Genomic DNA, 12534 nt, shown 5'->3' with positions numbered 1-12534 from the left:
ATATATCACTGTGTATTATTATATGTTACTGTATATACTGTGTATTATTATAGGTTATTGTATATACTATGTATTATTATATGTTACTGTATATACTGTGTATTATTATATGTTATTGTATATACTGTGTATTATTATATGTTATGGTATATACTGTGTATTATTAGGTTACTATATATCACTGTGTATTATTATACGTTGTATTGCAGGCAGTATGTATCCCCCTATAACCATTCTATAAGTGACGGACAGATATACACAGTATAGTATATAAGATAGTGTGTAGATAAAGGAATGTATATATAAGATGTGATATACATTGTATCTATGGTACATTCTCCTGTCTCACCTCGGCACCTGTGGACAGGTAACCTGAGCCTGCCCCCCTCTCCGGCGCCCCCTCCCTGCACCCTCACCTTCGTGTGAAGTTCTCAGGTGTGCAGCATGGCCCGGTACCACCTTCCATCCACGGAGTCTACTACCTGTCCTCGTCCTGAAGGTGAGGGGTGTGGACTGGAAGGAGGGTGAGGTCCAAAGGTGGCAGGGCTGGTTAAAGTATAACCTCCCCCTGTATGAAGAAAGACACCATGGGGGAGGGGGCAGGAGAGAGTTGTCAGCACAGACATACAACCTGGCACAGTCTATATAACATGGTGCAATGCCAAGGCCATGGCCAGGGTCTGAACAATCACAAGCCCTGCAGCTTTCTAGCAGACTTGGTATCTCACCTCCTCAGTATCTCTGCTTGCTGTCAGTGACTGTAGACATTGGATTGAACATTCAGGGAGTTGTCGCAATTATATTGGTTGTTTAGGGAATTGTTTGGACTGGCTACCATTGTAACAAACCCTCAGCTGTGAGACGCATTAGGGCTTTTATCGGATTCTTCCAGCCTGGCCTGCATTGCACTATATTCTGTTCAGCCCCCTCCCCTTGTGCTTTCATGTTCTCTCTCGGCCGTCCCTACATTTGACACCATCGTCTTCAATAACGTTTCCTGTTTTTAGAAGTTTACAGCTGAAAAGAAATCCTGAGCATGCGCAGCCGTGTATGTCACCACCATAGTCAGCAGCGCAGTCTAGACCGGGGAAATCTATAGGGGTATATAAGTAGTAGCCACATGGGGGTCACAGAGGTATATAGCAGGTACATACTAGTCACATGCCAAGAATTCATTGGCCTTGTATTGCGTAAACAGTGCTCTGAATAGGGGGAGGGGTTTAAGGAAAATATACACAAAACTGGTAATATGGGGGGTGGTCCCAGGGTTAGTCCGGTAACTATGGAGTGATGCTGTGTTATGGATCCGTCCTTCGCAGTCATATTCTTGTATGGCACCGCCATTTCCCCAATAGCGCCCCCTGTGGTCAGTGTTACTGAAGTGTCAGTCATGAGGATCTGATCTGTAAAGAGTCTGCACAGGTCAGGAATGGATCGACTATTAGGAAATAATCACACAATGTACATACCCTCCGCTCTTATATCTGGCAGGGGTCCAGCAGCAGACGCTGACATCATGGTGGTCCTGCACCTGGCAGGGGGAAGTCGCTGCTAAATACCCCACTGGGGGCTAATGACAATGACAGACTCCTGACTCACTGCTTACTGACGGCAGAATAAAGGGTGAAGGGATTCAGCTGCATGGAGGAGGGGGCCGAGCTCAGACTAAATAGATAGGCTCACCCCCTGTAACATTACTAGATAGGGAATGGGTCTACTGCGCCATAACCCCATCTAATAGGAGATAGAAAATAAGTGCCCCCCATGACTTATAACCATCTACAAGATGCCCCTTAACTAAAGCTTCAATAACTGACTGTGCCCCAATAATACACTTAAAGGGGTTGTCCCATCACAAGGATCCTATCTATACTGCTTGTTAATGTGAATGTAAGACTTTTCCTAAATACATTGCTTCAGCAAAACTGCTTTGTTTGTCCTTATCTTACTTTATTCAATTCTTTGTGGCCACAGCCCTGACTTATCTGCTCCTGAGTCAAGTGATGTATCTGCTGCTCTCAGGGGGGAGGGGCTAAGTGCAGGGAGCGAGCCTGTGTATCTAGCTATTCCTGTGTCTACACCACGTGACCTAGGTCCTGCACTCAGATAGAGGAGCTGCTTTCATTTCTTCTGTTCTCCCAGTTATCAGGCTAGCTAATACAATTGTGCTCATTATGGCAGAGACAGGCAGTCTCTGTATGTAACACAGAATGGAGTTGCTGCTGCCTGTACTTCATAGTCCAATGTGGGTGGGCGGAGCTACACGCTAATTTGGGGGCGGAGCTAAACGACAGGTTGCCTGTGAAACCCCGCCCACCAAATGATGCAAGAAACCAGGAAGAAAGAAGATTTTACAAGAGTGAAGACTGCTGAGTATGTGAGGTAGGAATACCCCTTTAATATGTGACTGCTCCCTATGTGTACCTATAGGTGTGTATATGGTCAGAGCTTTGCTGCCACCTAGTGGACAAACTGCATAGCTATTTTGTATAGAACGGCTGTGTTATGTGTAGGACCTGCAGCCATATAACCAGATTGGCAGGTCCTCCGGGCAGCAGAGCTCCCCTTTTGGCTGGACATATATTCAGTATAACAGGAACATACAGGAGGCTCCCGAGAAAAGGGGAGAACTCTGGGGGTCCTGGAAGTGTGGGCCTATCTCCTGGGCCCGGTGGAAAGCGACTGCATTTATTGGGCACTTATTTTATGTGATATGGGCATAGGGTACAATACACAGCAACGAGACCCCACACTGTTAAAGGCAAAATGATGTAAAGGTGTCTGAGCCAGACGATAATGTGAGGCAAGAATTGTAGAAGTTTCATCCCCCACAGCGGGCACCAGGAGGCTGGAGCAGCACCAGGGGCGCCCTGCAGTAAGAAGTTTGGGGATTTCTGAGTATAGTCCTCACCTTCCTGTTTATTATCATCAGGACTGAATTACATGGGCAGAAGCTGAAGCTGCCGGGACTGACCACCAGGTGGAGCTAGTGCAGCTTGTGTCTAGTGTTCCATTAATTCCAGCCTCTGTTACATTGTATCACTTGTGTCTCATAATATAAGTTCAATGTATTACACGTTTGATGTTTATTGGTTTGGATCGGGTTAGTAGCGTAACTAAAGCCTCGAGGGCCCCAATGCAAACTATTGTTCAGGGCCCCCTACCCCTTTCCTACAGCGAATTCTTGATCGTGATGGTTACAAATGCTGCAGATACTTGAAAGGGATTCAACTTTAACACCTAAAGTATGAAGAATATGGTGCCCTGCATGTAAATAATACTTGGAGCTGCGTGCTGTGGCAAACAGCTGATCTGCAGGGTCCTAACAGATGTATGAGATCAGTGGAAGCTCCTACACCCAGGGCTGCTGATCAGCTGTTTGAAGATACTGTGGTGCTTCTGCAAGTCTCGTGACCCCTTCACTATTGCATTGCACAGATCTGTTTTATAATCACCATGCAATGTTATTACAGCCTGTAATAGTAGTGCACAGCTGCTATAAAACAGATGTAACAATTAAAGGGATCCTATCATTAAAAGTCATTTTTTTCTGGGTACCACGTAAGAACAGCTTTAAGAAAGGCTATTCGTCTCCTACCTTTCGTCATTTTCTCCGTGCCCCCGTTCGCCTACAATCCCGGTTCTTGTCGGTATGCAAATGAGTTCTCTTGCAGCATTGGGGGCGGTCTTCCATGCTCAGACAACATTGGGGGCGGCCCCAATGCTGCAAGAGAACTCGCTCCAGCACTGCCTCCATCTTCGTCAGGAACGTCGTCTTCACTGTCTTCTTCCGGCTGGTTCAAAGTGAAACGCATGCGCAAGTCGGCTCTGCCAGCGGCACGCAAGCAGAGTCAACTTCACATGCGGGCGGCCATTTTTTTGGTGGCCGGCTGCATATGCGTGCATGCATGCGCAGTACGCTGTTCCAGAGACCTACAGGAGCGTTTCACTTTGAACCAGCCAGAAGAAGACGGTGAAGACGACGTTCCTGACGAAGATGGAAGCCGCGCTGGAGCAAGTTCTCTGCAGCATTGGGGCCGCCCCCAATGCTGCAAGAGAACTCATTTGCATACCGACAAGAACTGGGATTGTAGGCAAACGGGGGCGCGGAGAAGACGACGAAAGGTAGGAGACAAATAGCCTTTCTTAAGGGTATTCCTACGTGGTACCCAGAAAAAAATAACTCTTAATAATAGAATCCCTTTAAGGGGCCCCACACAGTATAATATGCAGCACAGTGGCCCCCACATAGTATAATATGCCACAAAGTAGCCCTCACACAGTATAACATGCTCCATAGCTGCCTCCACACAGTATAATATGCTCCATAGTGGCCTCCACACAGTATAATATGCTCCATAGTGGCCTCCACACAGTATAATATGCTCCACAGTGGCCTCCACACAGTATAACTTGCTCCCAAGAGCCTCCCTAGCGCTGCTTCAGGTGAATCCCACAAAATTCGACAAATAGCCATTTATGGGAAGTCTGTCAGCACAAAACTGAGATATAATCGAATCCCAGAAAAGTGTTTTTGAAAACGCAGCTTTTCTGCTGCAGATTGTTTCCTGCAATGTGTGGATGGGATTAGCCAGAATCTCATTCACTTTGCAGGTCAGTAAAATGCAGCTTTTTTGCCCAAGGCATTTCGCAACAAGTCTACAACATGTAACCAACCATCAGCTGTGAGAGCGGGACTAAGAGGAGGGTTAATATATATACTACAGGGGCCACACGGTGGCTCAGTGGTTAGCACCGCAGCGGTGGAGTCCTCAGTTTGAATCCTGCCAAGGGCAAAAAAACATCTGCAAGGAGTTTGTTTTCCCTGTGTTTATGTGGATTTCCATCCCATATTCCAAAAACATACTGATGGGGGAAAAAAATGTACATTGTGAGTCCATTATGGGGCCCACAATCTACATAAAATATCTATATATCTATATACATACTACTGCAGTATGGGCGTGTGATCCAAGCCATAGAAGTCACTGCGGGCCAGGTGGTATATACATGGTATATGGGACTTGGTGTATTGGTCCTCGCCATACTGTGCCCCTCCCTGCCCTCCTCAGGTGCCCGCTCCTATGTCATGTATATAGTTATCCCCATAGAAGAAGAATCCCTGGAAATGCGGCAGCAGCTGGCGAGAATGGAACGTCTTTATCTCTTGGCTTCATGGATTTGCTATTTTGAGCGGTTTCCCCCTAGGTGGGGTCGGAGTGTCTATTATCTGTCTACTTCACCTCCCATTTCCTTTAGTTTTATCTCTCCTCTGCTGCCTGGAGACCTCTCCGCTGTATCTGACCCCAGAATACAGAGCAGATACAGCCAAATACACATTGCATTATCCCTGGGTGTGTAGAGGGGGCTATAGGGAGACCCGGCCTCCACCTGTCATCTACATACAACATACAAGGCCAGTCTATAACTGACATGTATGATGTACCATATAGGTAGCTGCCTGGGGCTCACTGATGGTGGGGCAGACCTTGGCGTATCCCTGTGCAGCAGGTTTGGGTAACAAGTAGAGGATCAAGACTGAGATTGAGCACCAGTGATACCCCATGTAAGCCACACCTCTTTGCAACAAACCACACCCCCTTGTCAGACAAGGCACTAAAATTATCTAAACCAATACATTTGGGGTAAGACATGTAAGTCAGTTTTTTATGCAAATTGAACTGTAAATTAGTAAATCTAGCCCATTGGATTTCGGTTTGTCCCCATTTTCTCTGCTTGCTGTCAGTGAATGTGACGTTCTTGTTTGTACTCGTCACAGCTGAGGTTCTGCTACAATGAATCTAGTCTGATCTTCTATGTAATGTAGCAGCTGGCAGTTGTTACCTGCACTGATACATTGTAACACATGAGCAGGACAGGAAAGGGAATTAGTGGGGTTCTGAGATGAGCGGAGTGACCAGTGCTGACCCTCACCCTCATCATCTCCTCTGTATTACCACTCTATGATATGGCCGAGGAAGCCGAGGGTGCGCCATTAACTGTGTAAGAATCGTGAAGACAAAGTGGTGACATCCTCAATAACAGGGGGTCCCTGTAGCCTGAGAATCGCCATCTGCTCGCGGCTCACAGCGCCAACGGATGTGGAGACAAACTCCATTACTGTCCTCAAACAATAACAGGAAAACATCTCGAGACAAAGGCAATGGCAGAAGAAGATGCCAAGAACTTAACCCCCTGAGGGGCGGGGACAGTTATAAATCACCAAAACATCCCCAATCTAAAAACACTGCTGACCCCTCCCCAATTGGTGAATAGAGGATAAACCAGAACCCCTGTAGGGGGTCTATGATAGGCTTTAACTTGGGGGAGGGCAGATTTGGTTAGAAAAAAATTGAAGACTGGTGGACGGTGTTTGCTTTATGTTATGATTCTTGTCTAGATTCCCCTTTTATTTACAATTCTGTGTATGTCCCTTTAAATATATTGTTTCCCTGTGGCCCTTATATTGTGAAAGGGTGATGGTGCAAACCTGGCAGGAGGAACAGCCCAACACCCAGGGCCACAATTGTACATTTTTATTGTATTGTGTTTTTTGCTGTTTTTTTGCACATGGCAGTTTGATACGAATTTGTTGCACATGGCGGTTTCATACAGATTTGTTGCACATGGCGGATTGATACAGATTTGATGCACATGGCAGTGCGATACAATTTTGATGCACATGGCGGCTTTATCACAAGGGGACAACACTGATTTGTGCAGTAAGACCTGCAAAAGGACCTGCACATACAATGTCACATGACCATGTCTGTAGAGGTCCTGAAGACAGAGGGCACAGCAGCAAGAATACAGAGGAGGGGGTGCAGGCTGCCATATGTAAGACGGTGTTTACTGCCTAGGTACAGTTTGACGTTCTGCAATGGGGTTGGGGGTCTCTCTATAGGGGGTTTGATCTAGGGTTCCTATTCAGGAGGTCTGAATTTATTTAGAGGCTCTGGTTTTGCACATAGATGGTGTGGACTCAGCAGGGATTCTGGTTTGGGGTCTATATTTATGTAGTGGGGGCTAATGTGGGGATTGTAATAGTTTAGGGGGGGTCTATAATTATTCTTGAGTCTTCAGGTCTTGGAATGTTCTTGTATCTGTGTTTAAGGGGGGCCATCACTGTAAATGTTAGAGGATCTATGGTGTGTATCTATTTACGGGGTCTGTTTTTTTGCTTAGAGGGTCTGGTCTGGGGTCTGCATGTATTGGTGTTGTTATACAGGCTGGTGATGGCTGCAGAAGAGAGGGGGCGAGAGATGCCTCAGACTCTAAGCCTGCAGATATTAGGTGAAGTTATCACGCTGGTCTGGAGCAGATCTAGAAGAAAAAAGCCAATGACTCCAGACAGTGGAGACGTCGCCTGTGAGACACTGAGGATATGTCACCTGACCTGACAGTAACTCCTTATATGCCATGTAGCCCAACACTAATAGACAACTGGGCGTTACCATTCTACTTCTCAATACGATAGCAATGATTGGATACTGTCAATAAGGTGGGGGTAAAAATAAATTTGCAGTATAAAAGCAAAATAAATAATAATAATTTTCATGCTGCAATTTCTAAAAAAAAAAAAAGTAAATTTAAAAAATTCTCTCTTCCCTCCCATAATTTATTAGACGCCCTGTCGCGCTGTCCAGTAGAGCGGCCGGGCCCGGGTACAGGGCGTCCTGGTTCGGTGCCAACTGCAGATGAATTCCAGGAAAGAAAACAACTATTAAGACAGGAGACTTCACCGAGTCCAGAAACCCCTCCCCCCCCAGTCCTCTAGAACCCCCGGACTTAAGACAGCCGTGGCCGGGAGACATTGCCCAGACTTCCTCCCTATTGTTCTAGTATCTGGGCTCCGGAGCTTGAAGTGACCCTTGTGAGCTCCCGAAACATCTCAGAGGTTTAAGCGAGTAAACAAGACTGAAATATTGTCCTAAAAATAGAAAGGAAACTATAATATCCAATTCTACAAACCTGGACGGAATCTCCAAACAAGAGAAACCCCCTCCAAAAATATATCAAAAATCATCAAAACAGCCCTAACAATATTTGTAAAAAGTTATTTCTTATCTAAAGTGACCGCGGTACGAGCTGAAACGGAATAATTTCGGAGGCAACTCAAAAATGTTTAGCGAAAGGGCTTGTCTGAATAAAAGGGTCGGTCAGAAACAGCACCACCCTTGTCCGTAGGCTTTGTCTGGTACTGCAGCTCATTCTTTTGTAAATACATTTTGATGAATTGCAATACAAAAAAAAATTCCAAAGACAAGATTCTAAAAAAATAAGGGGGCCTGGGTTCGGCTGCAGTTCTCTGTATAACAAGGCGATCAGGGGAAACAGTGACGGGACACAGAACTGTCCGAGGAATAGTGGTGGGACCCAAAGACCAGGCCCCACCAGTCGTAACGTTATGGCACATCCTACAGCATTGGGATTAACCCATTCACAACCACAAGGATATATTGATGTCAGAGAGCGTGCTCAGGTCTACAGGCGACTGTTTATGGCTTATTATACGCTGGGAAATCCAGAATCCGCCGAGTTCCACGCGGGGTCGTCACAGAAAACAAACATTGTGAAGTCTTCGTATAGTAAACCGTCCATTGTGTGCCAAGATTTGTGTGTGACTAAGGAGGAAACTGCTTTGTAAAATCTCCTGCACCATCTCTGCAGGCCAGACATTGTTCCTGAAGGCTCCTCGGCCGCCATGTCTAGGACACCAGAACCATCCGATTGTATGGAAAGATCCAAGAAGCCAAAGATCTGACAAGGCTGTGTATAGGATATAGACAGGGCCATTTTAACACATTGGTGAGCCCAATGCAAAGATTTCAGAAGTGGGGGGACCCCATCACCACCCCCTAGAATTACCTGACCTGCACAAATGATTATGGCCCCCACATCGTATATCGCCCCTTAGTGGCTCTCGCAGTATAACGGCTCCCTAGTGGCCCCATACAATATGCTCCTTATAATGTCCCCCTCCTGGTTGCCCGCACAGATTCATGTCCCCCACCCCACAAGTTGCCCCCACCTTGTCATGCCCCCTTCACGTTTCTCCCACAGTATCATGTCCTCACCCACGTTGCGCCCACAGTATGAAGTCCTCGCACCCCCCAGGTTGTCCCCATAGCGTCATTTTTGTACAGAAATCCATGATAGGACATCTAGTTTAAAGCAACGCCATGCTAGGTAGTATAAGGTAGAGAGGAGCTCTACATCAAAACTTTGTAACATTTCCTCCAGCTCGATCTCTCCACTTGCAGTAAGGGTATAGCGGCGTTTCATTACAAGATGCCTTGTGTGTGCAGCAATATTTATACTGATATATCTCGGGAGCATAGACAGCGGCCAGGTGGGGCAGCTTGGACTCACTGTCCTGGACAGCAAATATAGGAATGTCCTGCTGTCCAAAGGGGCCCCCGCTACCATAGGGCCCGATGCAAGTGCACCGTTGGCTCTATAGTTAAAGCGGCCCTGGATACATAGTACAGTGATCTGTCTGCAGCCTGTCCTGTGCGGATGAGAGCAACAGACTGCTACAGACTGCCCATTGTATCCATACAACTAATATACCATCATACGAGTGCAGTCATGTATCAGAGCATCCAATTCTAGCTCCAGTTTAACCCTTAAGTACTATCATAGTGTCTATCCTAATGATATGCACACGATAGTGGTGTATGACAGACACCATGATAGTACTTAAGGGTTAATGTCACCCTCCGGCTGCCCCATTTTAATGACCCCCACTATTTCTCCCCCGTATAAACTGGAGCACCAAGAGATGGACTTTATACTGTGGGGCAATTGGAGAGGAACATTATAATGTGGGGGCATATAATGTACGGGTGACTGTAGGCGCATTATACTGTGTGGGGGCACAAAGAGAAACGGATGGGAATGGGTGGAGTCATTGCAGAAGTGGGTGGAGCTAAGCTATATGCGCTGCAAATCCTGTCTCTCTTTTTGTCCTTAAACGTTGGGAAGTCTGGTGTAGGCCAAAACCATATCATCATGTCACATGCAGGAATAATGTACTGATGATGTCACAGTATGGGCCAGAAACACACAATGATGTCACATGCAGGTTGAACGCACAGATGATGTCACCAAACTAACAATGCAGAGAAGAGATATATATATATATACTAGCTGTTACCCGCGACTTCGTCTGCGGTGATTGTAGCAGTGGGTATATACAGGCGTGGGTAAGGTTTCCGTACTGTGTATAAGGTATGGGATATGAAATGTAACTTTGTATCTTGTTTTTTCTGTAATTCAGAGAATACGTGAGACTTTTGTGTTGAAGTTACTTTGTATTAGAGCCGCTATATATACGGTGTTGTGAGAAACTTTACATAGTGACTTTGGGACAGAAGGATTTGAAGTTAACCCTTTCCCGCCGATGGCATTTTTTGATTTTCGTTTTTGACTCCCCTCCTTCTAAACCCCATAACTTTTTTATTTCTCCGCTCCCAGAGCCATATGAGGTCTTAATTTTTCCTGGGACAAATTTTTCTTCATGATGCCACCATTATTTATTCTATATAATGTACTGGGAAGCAGGGAAAAAATTCAGAATGGGGTGGATTTGAAGAAAAAATGCATTTCTGCTATTTTCTTACGGGCTTTGGTTTTACGGCGTTCACTGTGCAACCAAAATGACATGTCCCCTGTATTCTGTGTTTCATTACGATTCCGGGGATACCAAATTTATATGGTTTTATTTACATTTTGACCCCGTAAAAAAATCCCAAACTGTGTTAAAATATTATTTTTTTGAAAAGTCGCCATATTCCGACAGCCGTAACTTTTTTATACGTGCGTGTACGGGGATGTATAGGGCGTCTTTTTTTCCGGGACCGGGTGTACTTTTTAGTTCTACCATTTTCGGGAAATGTTATTGCTTTGATCACTTTTTATTCAAATTTTTATCAGAATCAAAACAGTGAAAAAATGGCGGTTTGGCACTTTTGACCATTTTTCCCGCTACAGCGTTTACCAAACAGGAAAAATATTTGTATAGCTTTGTAGAGCCGGCGATTTCGGATGCGGGGATACATAATATGTATGTGTTTCACAGTTTTTAACTACTTTTATATGTGTTCTAGGGAAAGGGGGGTGATTTGAATTTTTAATCCTTTTTATTTATTTTTTTTATATTTTTTTTACTTTTTTAAACTTTTTTTTTTTGCATTTATTAGACCGCCTAGGGGTATTGACATGGGTGGGCGGTGTCGCGGATTGTCAGAGTGGTGGGGGCAAACATGGCTGCTCCGTGGCGTTATAGAGCGCCTCCTGGAGTATCGTTAAGGTGAGGGGCAAAGTGGTAAAGTCTATGTATATGAGATTGTGTGGGGTTAGGGGCGAGGCTGTAGAGGGCAATATGAATTTTGTGGCTTGCTATGGTCCAAAGTGTGTGAGATTGCAGAGATGGTGGTGTGAGTTTGGGTTTTGTGGGGGTCCTGGGAAAAACGTATGTGCGCTATTGTGACGAAAAGTAGCCTATTGCGAAATCGGGTGTATTGACTATGTTTGTGGAAACTTTCAGCCAAATCGGTCGAGCGGTTTTTCCGTGATTGAGGAACAAACATCCAAACACACAAACCCACAAACTTTCACATTTATAATATTAATAGGATACAGTATATATATCACTGTTATAACCAACGAACTCCACAGTAACTCCTAGAATTCAGGGTTTTCCGTTTTTACACCTCTCCATAGACATCATTGTCTGTCTCTCAGGCCTTAGGCCTTATTCACACATCCACATATCACATACGCGTGACGTCCACATTTTTCGCTAACTCTATATGGACCCATTAATTCCAATGTGTTTTTTCAGACGTCTGTATTTTATTGTGGACATTTTTTCCATTCATGTTGATCCATCACACCAGTGAACGTCTGTGCAAAATAAACGGGTCCCTTCCACGCGTCCTCCGTTATTCACAGTCAAAGTAGCTATACAAAATACGGGAGATAAAACAAGCTGATCTGAAGATGGACAGCAGCTCCCGTGGACGTCACAGGTGTGCAGATGGGGACGTGTGAATGAGGCCTCAATGTAAAGTCACCACTAGGTTGTGGGGCCCCATAGAAGCTTCTGCACCTCTGACCCCGGTGGTTACAATGTAATGTATAACGGCTTCTATACGTCTCTCTATAAGATCTGACTAATTCCCTCCAGTGAACACAAGACTGTGGTTTGCTGAACAATACGGGAGGCCGAGGGCAGGAATGTGCAGGAAGCCGATGTGTGATAAGGAGTGACCGTCATGGCCGCCGCCGCCGCCTACTGTCATATACATACTATATGATCAATATCTGATACTCCTCTATTAGAGGGGGGGGCTATCCATCTGCGGCTGGTGCCGTATGAGATACACGAGGGCTATCCTGGCCTGTGATGTAAAATATAACAATATGCTTCATTCTTAGGGAGGTGGGGGTGGGGGGTCCATTGTCATCTTCTTTTCCCAGACTTACTCACATACATTGTGATTTCCTAAACTGCGAGGCCTTTGCTGA

General features: G+C 45.5%; 1 protein-coding gene across 2 annotated transcripts in view; it reads right to left on the bottom strand.

The window, feature by feature from the left end:
* The window catches only part of C9H1orf210 (chromosome 9 C1orf210 homolog), a 57119-nt gene that overhangs the window by 13134 nt on the left and 31451 nt on the right, over positions 1 to 12534 (bottom strand). Inside the window, exon 1 of one of the 2 annotated variants that reach the window (XM_075286449.1) lies at positions 417 to 511. The exons of the other annotated variant lie outside the window; for it this stretch is intronic. The gene's annotated coding sequence lies outside the window, so the exon portion shown is untranslated. Of the gene's footprint in view, positions 1 to 416; positions 512 to 12534 lie in introns of those variants that run through there. 2 annotated transcript variants of the gene reach the window in all.

This window comes from Leptodactylus fuscus, chromosome 9 (assembly GCF_031893055.1).
Source record: "Leptodactylus fuscus isolate aLepFus1 chromosome 9, aLepFus1.hap2, whole genome shotgun sequence".
In the NCBI taxonomy this organism is placed as follows: Eukaryota; Metazoa; Chordata; class Amphibia; order Anura; family Leptodactylidae; genus Leptodactylus; species Leptodactylus fuscus.
This window is presented reverse-complemented; position numbering and strand designations above follow the sequence as displayed.